This window comes from Pinus tabuliformis, chromosome Q (genome assembly GCF_031772625.1).
Source record: "Pinus tabuliformis cultivar Carrire ecotype Pingquan chromosome Q, CPIR1, whole genome shotgun sequence".
Lineage (NCBI taxonomy): Eukaryota > Viridiplantae > Streptophyta > Pinopsida > Pinales > Pinaceae > Pinus > Pinus tabuliformis.
This window is the reverse complement of record NC_142296.1, coordinates 910,277,069-910,293,816: the sequence shown is the minus strand read 5'-3', so window position 1 is coordinate 910,293,816 and position 16,748 is coordinate 910,277,069.

Sequence of the window (16,748 nt, the reverse complement as noted above, 5' to 3'; positions counted from 1 at the left end):
GGTTTTCTCCTACATTGGGTTTCCACCTAAAATCCTGGTGTTTTATGTGTGTGGCTTATGTGATGTAATTTATTTGTTATTTGTTTCATTATGAATGGTGAAGGAATTAATAATGCATTGGTTATCTCACAGATGAAAGATATGTCAAATTAAGTTAACTGGATATATGTTGTTTGCACTCACAAGAGTTGCATATATATATTGGTTGCATGAATAATAGTAGCGTACATAATTCTGAATAAGAAATGAAAAGCTAAAAATATTGATTCACTCCCCCCCCCCCCCCCCCCACACAAGTATTTTTCCTAACAATTGGTATCAGAGTAGGTCTCTTTGAAGAAGTTTTATCACTTAAAGATAGATCCACCCACGAGGGCTTCGCTGACAATGCAATACTATATCATGTGCGTTCATATTGGCGTAAAAAAAGTTTAAAAAATCCTAAAACAATATATTGACTATATAATAGGGGGAAACAAGTTTTTTTATGTTAGATATGAATTTATGTATTATTGGGTATTATTTATTCAAAATTTTGACCAAGCGTATTAAAAAAGGGCAGGCTAAGGGAAAAAAAGGGCCAACAGGGAGGGTCTATGAACAGGGGAACCGGAAGGTCTGTGAAACACTATGAACAAATGTGCGAACAGAGAGGGTCTACGAACCATTGTGAATAGGTGTGCGAACATGGAGGGTTTTTGAACCACTACGAACACGTGTTCGAACAGGTGAGGGTCTGTGAGGGTAAAATAGGGTAACTATTTGGAGAAACATTATAAAAACTAGAAATGAATGTCTCATTTGGAGAAACCAAGTATGTGTTATTCCAGGCTTCCAACCAGAAAATTCCAAATGAGTAGAGGAAATAGCCAATTCACTTAAATGCCTTTGACCTCCTTCCTCACAACCCACCAAAATCAATAACTGCATTAAAAAAATCGTTATGAAAATGTTAAGAAAATATAATTTCTTTTTGTGGTAGCAACGGTATTTAGCATCACAAATAGTCCACATATACGTACTTAACCTTCATCTTCATAACCATCTTATTAAGCTTCTCTATTATTTTATCAAATATTGCATTTCTTCATCCATTAGACATACCAAAAGTAGTGTGTACCCAACCTATAAGCATATGGACCTCCGGGAACTTCAAAAATTCCTCAACATCTAAATTTGTCTAAGAATTCAAAATTGTAGGTGTATATCATGTGAGGATTGAGGTTGAGGACAAGGGTTTTCCTAAGTGGGATGTGAATCAAATTTAACCATTGGTAGGACTTTGGAATCATAGTTGTTTCAAAGTTTAATATACCTCACAAGTTACTTTTCACACTTTAATGTTAATCTAGATATAAATAATTTATTTCAAGCATTTTGGGGGCTTGGGTTTAAAAATGCAAGTTGGCTCATGGATATTAAAATACATGTACTATATCGAAATATGTCCCTCAAACATCTAGAACAACATTTGTAGGCCTAGAAACACCACCTAGATGGACACTGGAGTTACACATCATGCTCAATTAAAGAGTCTGTAGTGCACATAGACATAACTACTAAAGTGTTATATAAATCCAAGGGCCTCAAGAGATAATGTCAACATAGTCAATTTCTTCATTAAATGAAATAAGATAGAATAAAACCTTTTTTTTCAAGTTATGGGTATTTATTTATATCTCTCACTGACCTCCCTAACCTAGACCTTTTTTTTTTTTTTTTTTTCACATGTGGTTCACGGATACCCATGGTCAATGGGCAGCCGCTACGTCCACGGTAAGAACTGGGTAGCTCATACCCCGAAGGGGAGCACACCCCTCGGCCTATGCTGACCTGACCCCAAGAGCTTTCGGGAATTGACCCTGTGACCTCCCGATTGGCGAGGCACTGATTTGACCGATTGAGCTAACTCTTGGGGCTCCCTAACCTAGACCTTAATAATGTACTTGACTAGATTTAGTTGACAAATTTCTCAAGGTTTGAATGTCTTTTCTATTTATCATAAGCACTAGAATATAAATAAATAAATAAATCCATAGGAGCTTCTTTAGAAAGGATTTTATTACCTTATAAAAAACTTTCAAAACAATTTTTGGTAGAGCTTCCCACCAAACTAGGTTGCAATGGCTACCTTTGTGAATAAGTTGAGAAAATGTTGAGTTAGTAAAATCATTTTTCAGCCCATGTTCATACATTTTAAGGCACTCTTTAGTCCGAGAACAAGTGGGAGTATCCCCTTACAACCATCACATGAAAACTAATTTTTCCAATAGCCCCTTAGGGCCATCACATGAAAACTAAGTTTTTAGAAAAGAAAGTTAAGAAAAAAACTATTAGTAATAAAGATGAACGACACCAAACCATCAAACCCTAATAAAATTAATTGTTTCTATTCTTTTTGTTGCTCAAATGATATTTGAGTGAGTTCATATTAGAAACCATCAAATGCCATTGATATATCTAGCAACAATATAATCACCCCCATCACTTTGTTCAGATCTTATGAACAACCTATACAATTCTTCAGTGTATTTTTGTACCATCATTTCCTTTTGCTTCATGTTTTTCAACTTTCTGGATAGATTCAACAAATAGTCCATAGGAAGACTTGTATTAAACAATAGCCATGAGAACATAATATATAATGTTTCTCCAATCTGAGAATGAATCTGATTTAGACAAGTAGTAATGTTTCTCCACAAGTAGCAATGATTTATAAATGAGGATTGCTTCTCTTATTTATATGAGAGATCAAGCACCATCCTTATCCATTGGTAGCTCCAAAAACATAAAAAAAAATTCCTTTATCTCTCACAAGCCCTAGATACCAGCGAATAGTAAAATGAATTAAATGCATTTCATACCAATGAACAATAAAAGCTACAAGGGTTTGGTTTTGACCTCTTTAGGACACAAAAAAATGATGTAAATAAGGCAAAAATTGAGGCAAATCTAGGGCCTAAGATTTGCCTATAATTTTTTCAATGTTTGACTCAATAAATCAACTCTCAAATCTATTTTAGTACTCTATTTTATTGCAGGTTTTAGTTCCATTTGAGGAATCCACCAATAGTACATTTTGAATCAAGGTGTTTCATCCCAATAGTAATATTTCTTCATCTTTTTTGGAGCTTTGAATTGAAAGTGCATACCTTGCTTCCTTGCTCTTTGTTTTATAATAAACCAATATGCTTGTGGAATTTTACTTACTTTTTCATTTATTTATGTGCAAAACAGATGGAGTTGTTTTATAAAATTGTTACCAGTGAAGATAAATTTGTCATTGGCATGGTCAGGTGTTGAGAAGGTTGTACATTTGCAAAAATTGGTGTTGAAATTGTGGATGATGAAATCATTGAATACCCTTTTGATTTTATCTAGGATGGATTAAATTTAAATCCAAATCAAGAGAAAAAATGGAAAGTGTATACAACAATTTTAGGCATCAAGAGGAAACTAGGAACATTTTATGTGGAAACAGAGCATTCAAATGTAGTGCAAAGAACACAAATCTTTGAAAAAATTGAAGAGAATGTGGAGGGGCCTATGCATAAACAACCAAGAGTTGAAAATATGTCTTTGTTAGTGGAACAAACCATAGTTTTTTATCCTAGTTTATTGGCATCATGGGAAAAAAAAGTGAAAGGTTTAATGGAAGTGTTTGTCAATGATAAACGTACTCTCAAAGTATATTCAGAAAAGGGAGAATCTAAAATAAATATCCATTGTGTAATTTTTGGAATTTATCATGGAGAAGTTGATGTATCCTTAGTAGTGCGAACAATGCGCAACTTCAAAAACAATCATATGAAAACAGGGGCCCATCAACAACACCTTTCAATGCCAAGTGGTAGTGAAATTGCTTCATATAACAAATTACAACAAACAACGATGGTTGGACATTAATTTCATATTGATCAAGCAATCAAACTTCTAGACAATTTTAGTAAGACACAAGAGCCTAATTTGTTCAAGGTGGTGGAAGCAACACTCGCAAACTATAAGGACATGAAAAAAGTGAGAGTGGAATGTACACGATGCAATAAATGGTTTTTTTTAGTGTCGACAAGTGGTAATATTGTCAGTTCTCTATATGAACACATGAAATCAAAGAAGCACACTACTACTACTACAAATGAGGCTTCACATGAGGAGATTGGGTTGAGGAGTGGCACGATTGGGAGACCCAAGAAGCCTATCAATGATAAGTCCCAACAAAGTTTGACTAGGTTCTTGGTCCCATCATCACCATAAGTATTACATAGGGGATCTACAAGTGAAAATCCTTCTACTTTAGTGTGTTAATTAACAATTTGCACTAAAGTTGAATATGAATTTGTATATTATTTTATTTATCTTACCTCAAATTTATTTGTTTTTAATTGTGTTGTCATATTATTATAGCTCAATTATCTCCCTTGTTATTACAATGTTGGGGGTATTGGTATCCTAATATTGATAGAAATGGGGAGAGATTGGAAACAAAGGTCCTAATGGATGATCAAAGGGGTGGAAAATTATGGGCCATAGAGAAGCATACCAAGATCATGTTGTGTTATGAGGGTATTGAATGTCATATTGATGGTACATATAGGCATATTCATTTCCATAGGGCTTATGAAATAGGGATCCCATTTGATTCATTAATATGCAGATTTTTAAAGTTGGTTCCAGAATGTGATGACTTCAGGATGTGATTATATCGTGAATCAAGATGCACCAATAAAAGAAGTGAACAAGATACAGGAAAAGGTAGAAGAATGGACTATTTTACTCAAAATGAACTAAATAATGTTGCAAGGGTTACAAATTCTAACCATAAATCAACAATGCGAGCTCTTTGGTGGAAGAGGACAACGGTTGCTACACTCTCTATTAGAAAAAGATCCCTAAAGGAAAATTTGTTTGAATCGGTAGAAAGGAAGGATGTCTTTAGGTTTTGTAAGGATGTGTGTGAGGCACATAAGCAATGAAAATTACAAGGTAAAGATGCAGTTTGGGAATTTGTCAAGGATATATTTCATAACTTGATACATGCAAAAGCGGGGAGAAGATATACTACATCCACAAAATCTCTTTATGAGGTTATCAAGTTATGGGAGGTCCTAGATTACATAGCCTATTAGCTTGAATCTGGATGGTCTTTCAATATCTACAGCTTTAAAGTAAGCTAGAAATTCATTGGCATATATCCCAGGGGAGCAAGAGCACATTTTTGAGGCAGTCAGAAAAGTTTATGCTTCTTATAAAGGCAAACATGGTAAAGATGGCACAATTCCTATATGTCTTGCTAAAGATGAAATATTTGTAAAAAAATAAGTTAAGTGGGTAGCAAAAAGTGATACACTAGTGGGGTTTTGTGGTACGAAAGAAGAACATCAATGGCAATCACATTTCTTGGTGAGAGTTGTTGAGGTAGTTGCCGGCTACGAGATTATAACATATTCTTTTAAGAACAATGTTATTAGTCATTATGCATGTGTTATTATTTCAAACCCTTTACATGAAAAGCTTCCTCATTTGGTTGTGGTTATTCATACAAGATGTAATAGGTTCAATGCAACTTTTGTTTATCAACAATGGGAAAAGGTAGAATCTATGTCAAAGAAACACATGGAAAACAATTTGGGACCTATTGTTGGTCATTCCTCGGATGGGGATAGTAAAAGAAGACAACTTATGTTGAAGGATTATTCTTCAACATCAGGTTTTGATATCAAATTCCTTGGGAAGGTTGGAGGCTAACTGGGTTGTACAATGGTAATCTAACAGGATTGCATGACCAAGATTACATCCACAACGGAAAAAAGCTAGTGAATCCTTTGTATAGTGATTGACAAGAATTGGTTTTAGGAAATGACTACATAAGTTTTGGTCATGTCAAAATGGTTTATCACACTATTAAAGTGGATGATCACAAGTTTAAGGGTGAAGATATAGAGAGGATGGATCAGTAATGGGGTTTCACACAACACAATGCTTCAAGGCATGTTCATAGGTGTGTGAAAGAGTTGAGAAGTACAACAATTGCGAAGTTACAGAGCACACTGGCTAAAAAGACTTATTTAATGACTGTTGTTGACTACATTGACATCTTTATGTCTCAAAGTTTGAGCCTTTGGGAAATAGTGTGAAATGCTTCAAAAGTTCATCATTTCTTCACATTATGGTTATGTTGAGTACATGAACAATCTTATACTAATGTCAACATAAATTTCAATAGAAGAGGAATATCAAGATGTGAAAATTTATTGCCAATTTGTTGTTTTGTTGATGACATTGTTTTGAGATCAATATTCTAACATGCCATGTGTTTTAAACCTGACTGTGTCAGATGTATGTGAGAACTTATTTAGCAAAGTTGGTGGGATGGTTGGAGTGGAGAAGGACTATGATTTCACTGACTTGCTTCATGTTGTTTGAACCCTTAATAGAGTTGTTGAAGAAGAATCAAATCCCCAAGGGATTCATTTTAATAAATATCATAAGAAGAAAGAAAGAATTTGGAATATATTGCATCAAGAAACAATGCAAAACATTGACATATTGTCACAGTATGATTCAATATCCACAAACACTAAAATTGTAGATGCCCTTAAGATTGGATTGAAGGATGCACAAGACATTTTATCAACTCTTGGAATGCAACCAAGAAATTACACTCAACATTCTTGGTGGGTTAAACCATGGACAGAGGATCAAAATTATCCAATATTCCAAATTGTGGATGAAGTAGTTGATGATTCTCCTTCCAACTCTATGTTCCAATCTTCCTCTTCATTGATACACAATCAAAGTGAATTGTAAATAATGGAAAATGAGTGGAGAAGTGAGTTGGATGAAATTTTAGATTCCATTGATGAAAATGTAAGAAAAACTATAAAGCTAGTGGTGGATCTCGATGGTAAGGACATGTTTAGAGCATGTTTGATTAGTTAGTTGAATGAAAATCTGACATTATCCAAAGATAGGTTAACGAAAGTGAGAAATGGGGTCTATTTTAGGCGAGATGGGAAGGCTCCACAAAAGGGTTTTTCAATTGGCTTTGGAATTGGATTAGATTGTGGGGTGTTGTTTGAAAGCAACCCAATTCCCCCCACTAAACTAACTGCAAGAAAAGGTGTTCCTCGAAGTACAAAACAAGGTGTTTCTTATGGAACATGGTACATTGGAAGGGTTCAAAGAATAAGGAAGAAGGATGGTAATAAGGTGTTTGATTACCATAATGACATTGACCTTTTGGATAGATTAGAAGGCATCAAGCTTCAATTATGTTGGTATAGTAGAATAAATGAGCAACACATGAATAAGTATGATTTGACATATCATGCTTTTGTACAACTTGAATATGTTATAGCAATTGCAAACTTATCATACAATGTTAGGAATGATACATACAAATTAGAAGAAAGTGTGTTAAAATTTGGAACTAGGGCCAACATCCACCTTAGGACAGCTCATATGATGAAGATGATTATTACATTGGATTCCTCTTTTCAAGAGGTATAATTTTGATATAAAAATCATCTCATTCTGATAAGCAGAAATGGAATTTTGAATTCATTCTTTCTTATGGTCAAATTGTCATGGTCGGCATCAGTCAAATGTAGGCTCATGAAGCCCAATGGATGTGTTTCCTCACCCTCAATGAAGTGTATAAATATGATTTACCCTTCTCTCATTTGGACATCATCTTCTCTATCCTCTCTTGACTGGTTCGTCAACTTGGAGGCTCTCTACTTCGCACGTGTGGAAGAAGGCATATTTTTGGACTAGTTTTGGAGGCTGAAAATTTTAGAGATTAGGGCATGCGTTGACCAGCGTAGACTTGGAGTATTTGACAAGCATTGACTTCAGTTTTGTGAGCATATTTTCGATTTCCGCAGGCCACATTCTTTGGCATGAATTTTGAGGTGATTTGGGACTGTTTGGCTGCATTGACTTTCTGGTTTGACCATATAAATTACAGAAGACTTCAACTAGGTTGACCAATTTTTTTTTTGGTTGACTTTCTCTCCCTTGGTAGGGCGCATTCTTTTGCTATTAATCGAGCTGTTTGGAGGACATTTCAGGGAAACTTTGACCACTGTTGACTTTCTAGTTAGGGCTGCATTGACTGCTGATTTGACTGTTTATTTGGCAAGATTTTTTTGGGCATGTAGTTATGATATTTGTACTCTCTCTCTCTCTTATGAACTATTGAAGAATAAAAAGAAGATGTGATCAAAGGGTTTCCCCACATTGGGGTTTTTACCTAGCATATGCCACATCTTGTGTCCTCTTATCTTGGCTTGTCTTCTACACATATTTTTATGTTCTATCTGCATTTACTGTCAATGTGTTTAAGCTAATCTGGTTGCTACTGGATATAATTGGAAATTGTCATTGGGCCGATAAGAAACATTGAAGTAAACTGTGCTAAAGCATAGAACATACCATTTTTTTAATCTAAACTTAACAAAGTGATTATAAAGTTTTTTCAGATTTCATGAAAAATTTAAACAAGGTTAATTTTCAAAATATTCCACTTTCACTTTCCTTATTTACTTCCATATGTTGGATCATTTATAAATAATTATTGGTTGTATTTTTTTTGATTTGTTTGTATGGATCTGATGTTAATTTTGTACTTTTTGTCTTTAATTCTAGTGAATAGTTCAAATGGTGAATTTTCAATATAACTCAACCTTTTTTTGCTACCTACTTTTGGGTGTAAGCTTCTTTCACTAGCCATTCATATTTTTGTAGTTTTCTTTCATTCAAACATCAATTCGGTATTTCCTCCATAAAATCAATATAATTACATACCTATATAACTATATCTACCCCTTACCTCAACACATATATACAATTTGGAGATAAGGGTATCCCTTACCTCAACACTTGTGTTGGATGCCTTCTACTGTGGTTCCTCTAAAGTTGGTCCATTTAATCATGAAAAGAAAGAAGAGTTGGTTCCTTTTTCATGAATATGTTTCCTTTGGTTCCTGCCTTTCAATATTGTGTCTGTAACACAAATATTTTGTTGATTACATGTTTTATTGTCAATCTACTCCTTGTTGACTGATCCAAACCCTGATGATCTGCTTGTGCCCGAGATTGCTCACATGTACAAGAACGACAATATAAAATACAAGAAACTGGACCCATAAGTATGCAACTAGACCTAAAAGTATGTAGTGTGTTAGACATGTTAGAAGAAACTAGAAGAAACTTGTTACCTATAAAACTTCAGCCCCACCTGAATTTGCTTTAAGGACATGGTTATAAAACTAGCCTCTTGTATGAAATGTTATTACAAGATTTGTTTCCCCAAATTTTCTCAGAATGGTTACCTGGGATGAGTATTAGGTGTTATGTTATTTTTTGGAAGTGGATCTGCATCTTTTAGGATGACGATCAACAATTGGTGCTCTTACTTGTTCCATTGTGTAAAGAGATGGGCATTATTCGCATTTCTAACTTTACCAACTTTGAGTTTTGCATGTAAGGATTTTATGCAATTATATTTTGTGACCTTAATCTATCATATATTTAGACTTGGATGTTGTTTTGAGTAATTTGGAACTTTATCTATGTTAATATATCTTGCTTGGATGAGTATTCACTTTTTTGGTATTACTTGGTGAAAGTCTGAAAGGGTTTTTTGTTGATGGTACCAATTTTGCAATATTTTGAGAGTCAATTGATGGTTTCTCTCTCAATAACTGATACTATGATTATTTCCAATCTAATGGTGATGATTTATGGATTTTGCAATAACCATATTTATGTGGTTCCATGGGAAAATATGTAAATGATATTTTTTGTGTTCTATTTGAATGAAGTTATGAATCTTAATTGAAATTTACTATGACAAATATGGCCCAACAATATGAACTATTTATTAGCCAAAAAAAAATCATAAATTCCAACCTATTATTTATACCAAGAAAAAGACATGAAAAATATAGGGATAAATGTCTTGAATTTGGTTGTTTTGAGGATGCTTATTGCAAGTTTGTTCCATTATATTTTAGTGATTTTGAATTGTGATGTGAATAATGTTATATATCTTAAAATATGTAAGTTGGTACAACAAACATCCATACTTTACTATATTCTATTTGGTATTTAGAGAGATTTGCTTGTGGCTTTGGGTCCTTGTATACAATTTTTTTATCATGTCGGGTGGCATCTCTTCAGAAGTGTCTCATTGCCTTTGGATGTTGGATTATTGTATTATTTTCTGATATTTTTCTTAAAAGTGAGTAGAATTCTCATAAGATGGATACTAATCTAAGCCGAAGAGGTGTTTGGTTTTTGTACACCACACTCTATTCTTAATGACAATCCATACATTAAAACAAGAATAGGGGAACAAGGAGAACTTTGAAAAGGTATTCTATTACACAAGAAAGGGACAAATGTGGCTTGACGTTGGGGTATTTACACCTAACATGGAAAACTTTGAAAAGGTGCCCTATTTCACAGGCGAGCAATGTGGTTTGACTGAATCGAGACTTCACATGGTCAATCAATTGGGCATTCCTCCTGGTGAAGATGAGATCATCACACTAGCAAGGCATAACATAGTCAAAGGAGGTTTAAGGATCATCACATTGAAAGTTTGAGTTACAAAGAAAGATATGATTTTTGAAGTTTGATTTAAAGATTTGGATCAATTTTAACAAACTCCTTTCTAGATTTCACATAAAATTAATTAAAATTTTTCAAAAAAAACAAAAATGAAAAACATTAAATTAGTAAATGTCTCATAACCTAAACCATGCCTTAAAATTAAATTATTATTATTATTATTATTATTATTATTTATTTGTTTTAAATATTAATTTTACTATTTGTCTCATGAATACTCATTCATCCTTGTCATAAAAGAACAAAGAACACAAATTTTTAATTAATTCAAGAAAGTATACATTTTTATGAGATGGATATTTCATAGTCACATCATCTACAAATCGACATTAGAGCAAGCTTTCACATTGAAGAAGGAATAATCCATGCTAGATGATTGAAGAAAGGAGGGTAATAATTGAAGGTTGAGTGTAACTTCCAGTAGGGTATTCTGTATGTGAATGCCATTTATCATTACAATTTACTATAGTTTTCATATTTATATGTTGTTGGAGAGATTTTGCATTAGTTTGTAAGTGAATTAAGAAAATCACAACATAAAATATAATACTTAATCAAACACACATGCTTATGAATATGACACAATTATTTAACTTTACAACTTGGACCCCATTAAAACTTTTTTTTGGTAAATAAAAGAAAATATTTATCTTATTGAGAATTTACAAAGGATCACATCACATCATTGTAGAAACTAGACAATATTTTATCTAGTTTAGTGTTCCTATACCATAGTTTGTATATTCAACATTTGCCAAAACAATAGTAAATTGCTCATCTATTGCTTGTAATTTGTAACTACTACAAAAAGAAAGGTTGTTACTTATAAATAAGGGTGGTTGTTCATATCCATCATAATTCACCATGAATGCATGATCATAGCAATATTGTTAATTTTAGATAGAAATTGTATGTTCTATGCTTTAGCACAATTTACTTCAATGTTCCTTTAGCAACCCAATGACAATTTCCAATTATATCTAGTAGCAATCACATTAACTTAAGCACATTTACAATAGATGCAGATAGAACATAAAAACATGTGCAGAAGACAAGCCAACACAAGATGACACAAGATTCGGCAGATGCCAGGGAAAAACTCTAATGTGGGGAAAACCCTTTGATCTAATATTCTTATTATTATTCAATAGTTCAGTGGAGAGAAAGAGTACACAGATCAATTTACTTGCCTAATAGATAGTCAAAACAACCCTGTCAAAATCAGTAGTCAACTATGGCACTAACCAGAAAGTCAACACTGGTCAAATTCTCTAAAATCGCGGCATGTCCTTGTCCTGAAATTTTTGGCCTCCTGTCACACGTGCAAAGAAGAGAGAGAGGTTTCCCAAGTTGTACAAACCAATCCATAGAGGAGAGAGAGGGATGAATGATGTGTTGATTGATGTCCAAATGAGGAGAGAGGTCACTCCTATTTATACAATTCGTTGAGGGTGAGGAGACACATCCATTGGGCTTCTTAAGCCTATATTTGACTGAGGTTGACCTTGAAAATTTGTGTGTAAGAGAGAATAAATTCAAAATTACACTTTTGTTTTTCAAAATGAGATGATCTTTATATCAAACCTCTCAAAAATATGAATCTAATTAAATAATCATCTCTATCATATGAGTTGTCCTAAGGTGGAATTTGGCCCTAGTTTCCAATTTAACACTCCCTCTCAACTAGGGAGAATTCCACCTGCCAATCCATCTATCATCATACCATCCTGTCATCATGTACATCTTTGTCATCATTGCACTTCTCTACTCTACTCTGTTGAACCATGAAGTAATAATGAAAAATAAGTGATTGAGAGTGCGTCACAAGATCATACCACTCTCCACTGAAAAAAGTCATTCCTTGATCCCAGATCAGGTTGTTGAACACCATGCATCCTAGTCATAGGGAGTACATTAGTACACGATGTGTCCATCAATAGTGATATGGTCCCTAACCATCTTTTCCCAACTCATTGGCCAGATGAGAGGTACTTCCCATGAGTCTCGAAATCTGTGGGTAGGATGTGTGATGGGGCATTGGCAGGAGAAGGTGAATCACTCATCCTGTGCATATGCCATAGGAGAAGGTGAACCACTCATTTTATGCATATGTCAATCATAGGGGAAGGTGAACCACTCACCATACATACATGTGTCTACAATCATAGGGGTAGGTGAACCACTCACCCTACACACATGTCCACCATCATGGGGTATCATAGGGGAAGGTGAACCACTCATCCTATGGTCGCTCATGGCTCCAAGAAGTACCCCAAGCCCCTAGGAGCTCCAGAGTTCAGTGTCCAACTCATACGGGACCCTCATAGGAGGGTCGTTCCACGACTCCAAGTCTCTCTCAAAAGGTTAAGAATTTGACCTTCCCCAAAGGCTTCGTGAGAATGTTTGCGAACTGCTCATCAGTCCTAATGTGTTGGAGCCTTATTGCTCCTCGTTCTACCATATCCCGGATAAAGTGGTACCTGATATCAATGTGCTTGGAGCGGCCGTGGAACATGAGATTATCTGATAAGTGAATCCCACTCTGGTTGTCATAGAATATCAGGGTGGTGTCTAGCACGTGCTCAAATAGGTTCACGGAAGAGCTTCCTCACCCAAATAACTTCAGAATAGGCCATACTCGCAACAATGTATTCGGCCTCGATGGTGCTTAAAGCAATCAATTTATGCTTCCTACTCATCCAAAGTATCGAAGTAGAACCCAAAGAGAAGCAGCACCGAGACATGATCTTACGTTCCACCACACTTCCAACCTAGTTAGCATCTGAATATCCATGAAGCCTCAAGTTCCCAGCAGTGTATCTCAATCCATAACAGATTGTAACCTAGAGATATATCAAGAGATTCTTAGCAGGAATCCAATGAATGTGATGAGGCTTGACCATAAATTGACTCAACATGTTTACAGTGAAGCCTATGTCAAGATGGAAGTTCACGAAGAACATTAGGCCCCCCACAAGTTGACGATACCCAGAAGGGTTTGCTAATCTAGGCCCAACAACACTTCCACATAGCTTCTTGAAGTTGAGTTCCATTAGAGTAGACATGGACTTGCAGTCCACTATCCCACATCTCTCAACTAGCTTCACAATGTATTTTCCTTGAGAAAGAAAAATCTCACCTAGATTTTTCCATACCTTCAGTCCTAGGAAGTAGTGCATCAGTCCTAGGTCCTTCATCTTGAACTCAAAAGCTAGCTCCCTCTTGCATTTATGAATGAGAGGTTCATCACCTGTCAGAAAGAGATCATCCACATAAAGGACCAAAATAATAGGCCTGTCTTTTTCAATCTGGAAGTATAGGTTCATGTCAACATCTCTCCTTGTAAATCCCAACTTCATAAGATAGCTATCAATCCTATCATACCAAGCCCTAGGGGATTGCTTCAACCCATAGAGGGATTTATTCAACCTGCATACATGTTTCTTTTGATCTTGAACTTTGAACCCCTCCGTTGTTCTACATAGACTTCCTCTTTAAGCGAGCCATGCAAGAAGGCAGTTTTGACATCCATTTGGTGAAGGATCCATCCTTGCAAGGCAACAAGGGCTATGATCTCATAGATGGTAGTATATTGAGAAATCGATCGAAATATCTCATTATAGTCTACTCCTTCCTTTTGAGAGAAGCTTTGAGCAATGAATCTAGCCTTGAACTTTTCGACGCTTCCATCAGTTCCATGTTTGATTTTGTAAATCCATTTTGAAGTGACCACTGACTTGTCCTTGGGTCTAGGAACCACATCCCAAACATCATTCTTCATTATCGACTCATACTCCCTGTTCATCGCATCCTTCCAAACTTGGTGTTTCATGACTTCTTCGAATGTACAAGGCTCAGATTTTACATTAGTACTCATGGCATCTAAGTACCCTTGGTACTTGTTAGACTTCTTTCTTTCAATAAATGTCCCCCTCGATGCAATATGTTTCTTAGCATCTTCAAGAGTATATTTGAGCCACAAAGGTCTTTTTCATGAAGTAGAGAGCTCACAAAGAGGTGGATCAATGGGATCCACCAAACCTTCAACATCGGGCATCGGGGCATCAGTTGGAGGTTCATACTTCTTTCCTGCATCATCATCATTGTACTTCCTAGGGATAGGAAGATCTCAGACTTTCCGAAGGGCAGAATCTTCATTGAAAGTGACATCATGAATTATTTCCACTTCCCTTTGACCAGGCACATAGATTCTATATTCCTTCTAAGTTTCACTATAGCCCACAAACCTTCCTTTCTTCCCAGATGCATCTAGCTTGTTTCTTTTCTCTTTCGACACATGAAAATATACAGGGCAACCAAAAATTATAAAATGAGAAACATCAAGTTTCTTACTGGTGAACACTTCATCGTGTGTATTGAAGTCCAATGCTTGATGTGGCCATTTGTTTTGAACACACACAGTGGTGTTGGCAGCTTCTACCCATAAGAACTTCAGTAGACCTTGGTCATGAAGCATGGCATGGGTGGCTTCTATGTAGTTTGATTCTTCGTTTCGGCAACTCGATTTTGTTCATGAGTATATGTAGTAGTGGTCTCCCTATTAATCATAGCTTCTCTACAATAGTCAATGAGTTTATTTGACTCATATTCGGTCCCATTATCGGTCCTCAATATTTTGACATTTTTCCCTATTTGATTCTTGAACAAGGCTTTGAAAGAGCAGAACCATTTGAAAACTTCGTCCTTCTTCTTTAAGAAATAGATCCATGTTTTCGTCATCCATAAAAATTGCATAGTACAAATATCCATCTAAAGATGCCACTGGAAACATACCTAATAGATCAAGATGGACCAATTGAATAATATCGATAATTTGACTTTGACATGAGGGGAATGGTCCCCTTGTACTTTTTCCATTTGTAAAATGATAACAGACACATTCATGATCTAATTTGAATTCGTTCATACCTGTGACCATCTTCCTTACATTAGGTAAGGATTTGTAATGAAGGTGAGCAAATCTTTGGTGCCATAATTTAGATTGAAGAGAAGTATTGCAAGTCATGGATCCCAATGGACTTCCTCCAACCTGATAGAGACATTCGACCCTGAATCCAAGAGTAAATTCATCTCTTGAGTTCTTTTGCCAAACACAAACCTTCCCATCAATGAATGTCACCTTAAAACCTTTACCTTCCATCACAAAAATAGAGAACAGGTTCTTTTTCATATCAGGTACATACAATACTTCTTGTAAATGAAGGGTTTGACCTTGATTTAAGTGAAGAGTAACAGTCTTAATTCCTTTCACGGAATAAGTAGCATTATCCCCAACTATAATCTCCATATTTGTCTTCGTTGCAATCAAGTTAAAGAGAGCCTTTTTGTACCTAGTGAAGTGCCTTAAGGCACCACTATCAATCAACCAATGATCCAATGTATCGAAGCAGAGGCAGTGGTGAGGGAAGAAATAAGATTAAAAAAAAATTGCTTTACGACATTAACTTCTTCATACCTAGAGTTTCTCGACTTCTTAGGAGGACGACCATTTCCATTTCGAGTAGTGGGAGCATTCCTCTTTCCTTTGTTGTTGAACCTATTGTTCCTTTGATTTCCATTGTGTTTGAAGTTGTTGTTATTGTTGTCATCATTGCTTGGAGTATCCTTCTTGTGAGGACACTCTCTAGCGAAGTGGTCAAACCTGTTGCAATTGAAACATCTTCCTTTTCTTCCTTCTTTGAATTATAGCTTGAACCCTTGAACTTGTCTTCTTGGAACAACATTTTTCTTCCTCTTAGAATGAGCAGAGAAGGCGGTAGGATTGTTTCCATTTGAGGGCTTATCTCTTTCCACCATCCTTATTTCTTCTTGAGTGCATCTAGTTAATAATTCATGAAATCCTGGAATCCTGTCATTGTTGAGGATGGTAGTGTTAAACACATCCCATTCTTTTGTAAGGCATCCAAGTGCAATAAGAGTGAGCTCCCTGTCACCAATAGCTTCTCCAATAGATAGGATATTATTCTTGATTTCAGTAATCCTCATGAAGTAGGATTGAATGGATTCTCCTCTATCCATCTTGTTGTATTTCAAGTTGTTCTTGAGAAAGAGAACTTGATTTGGATTATTTACTTTGAACATCCCAACTA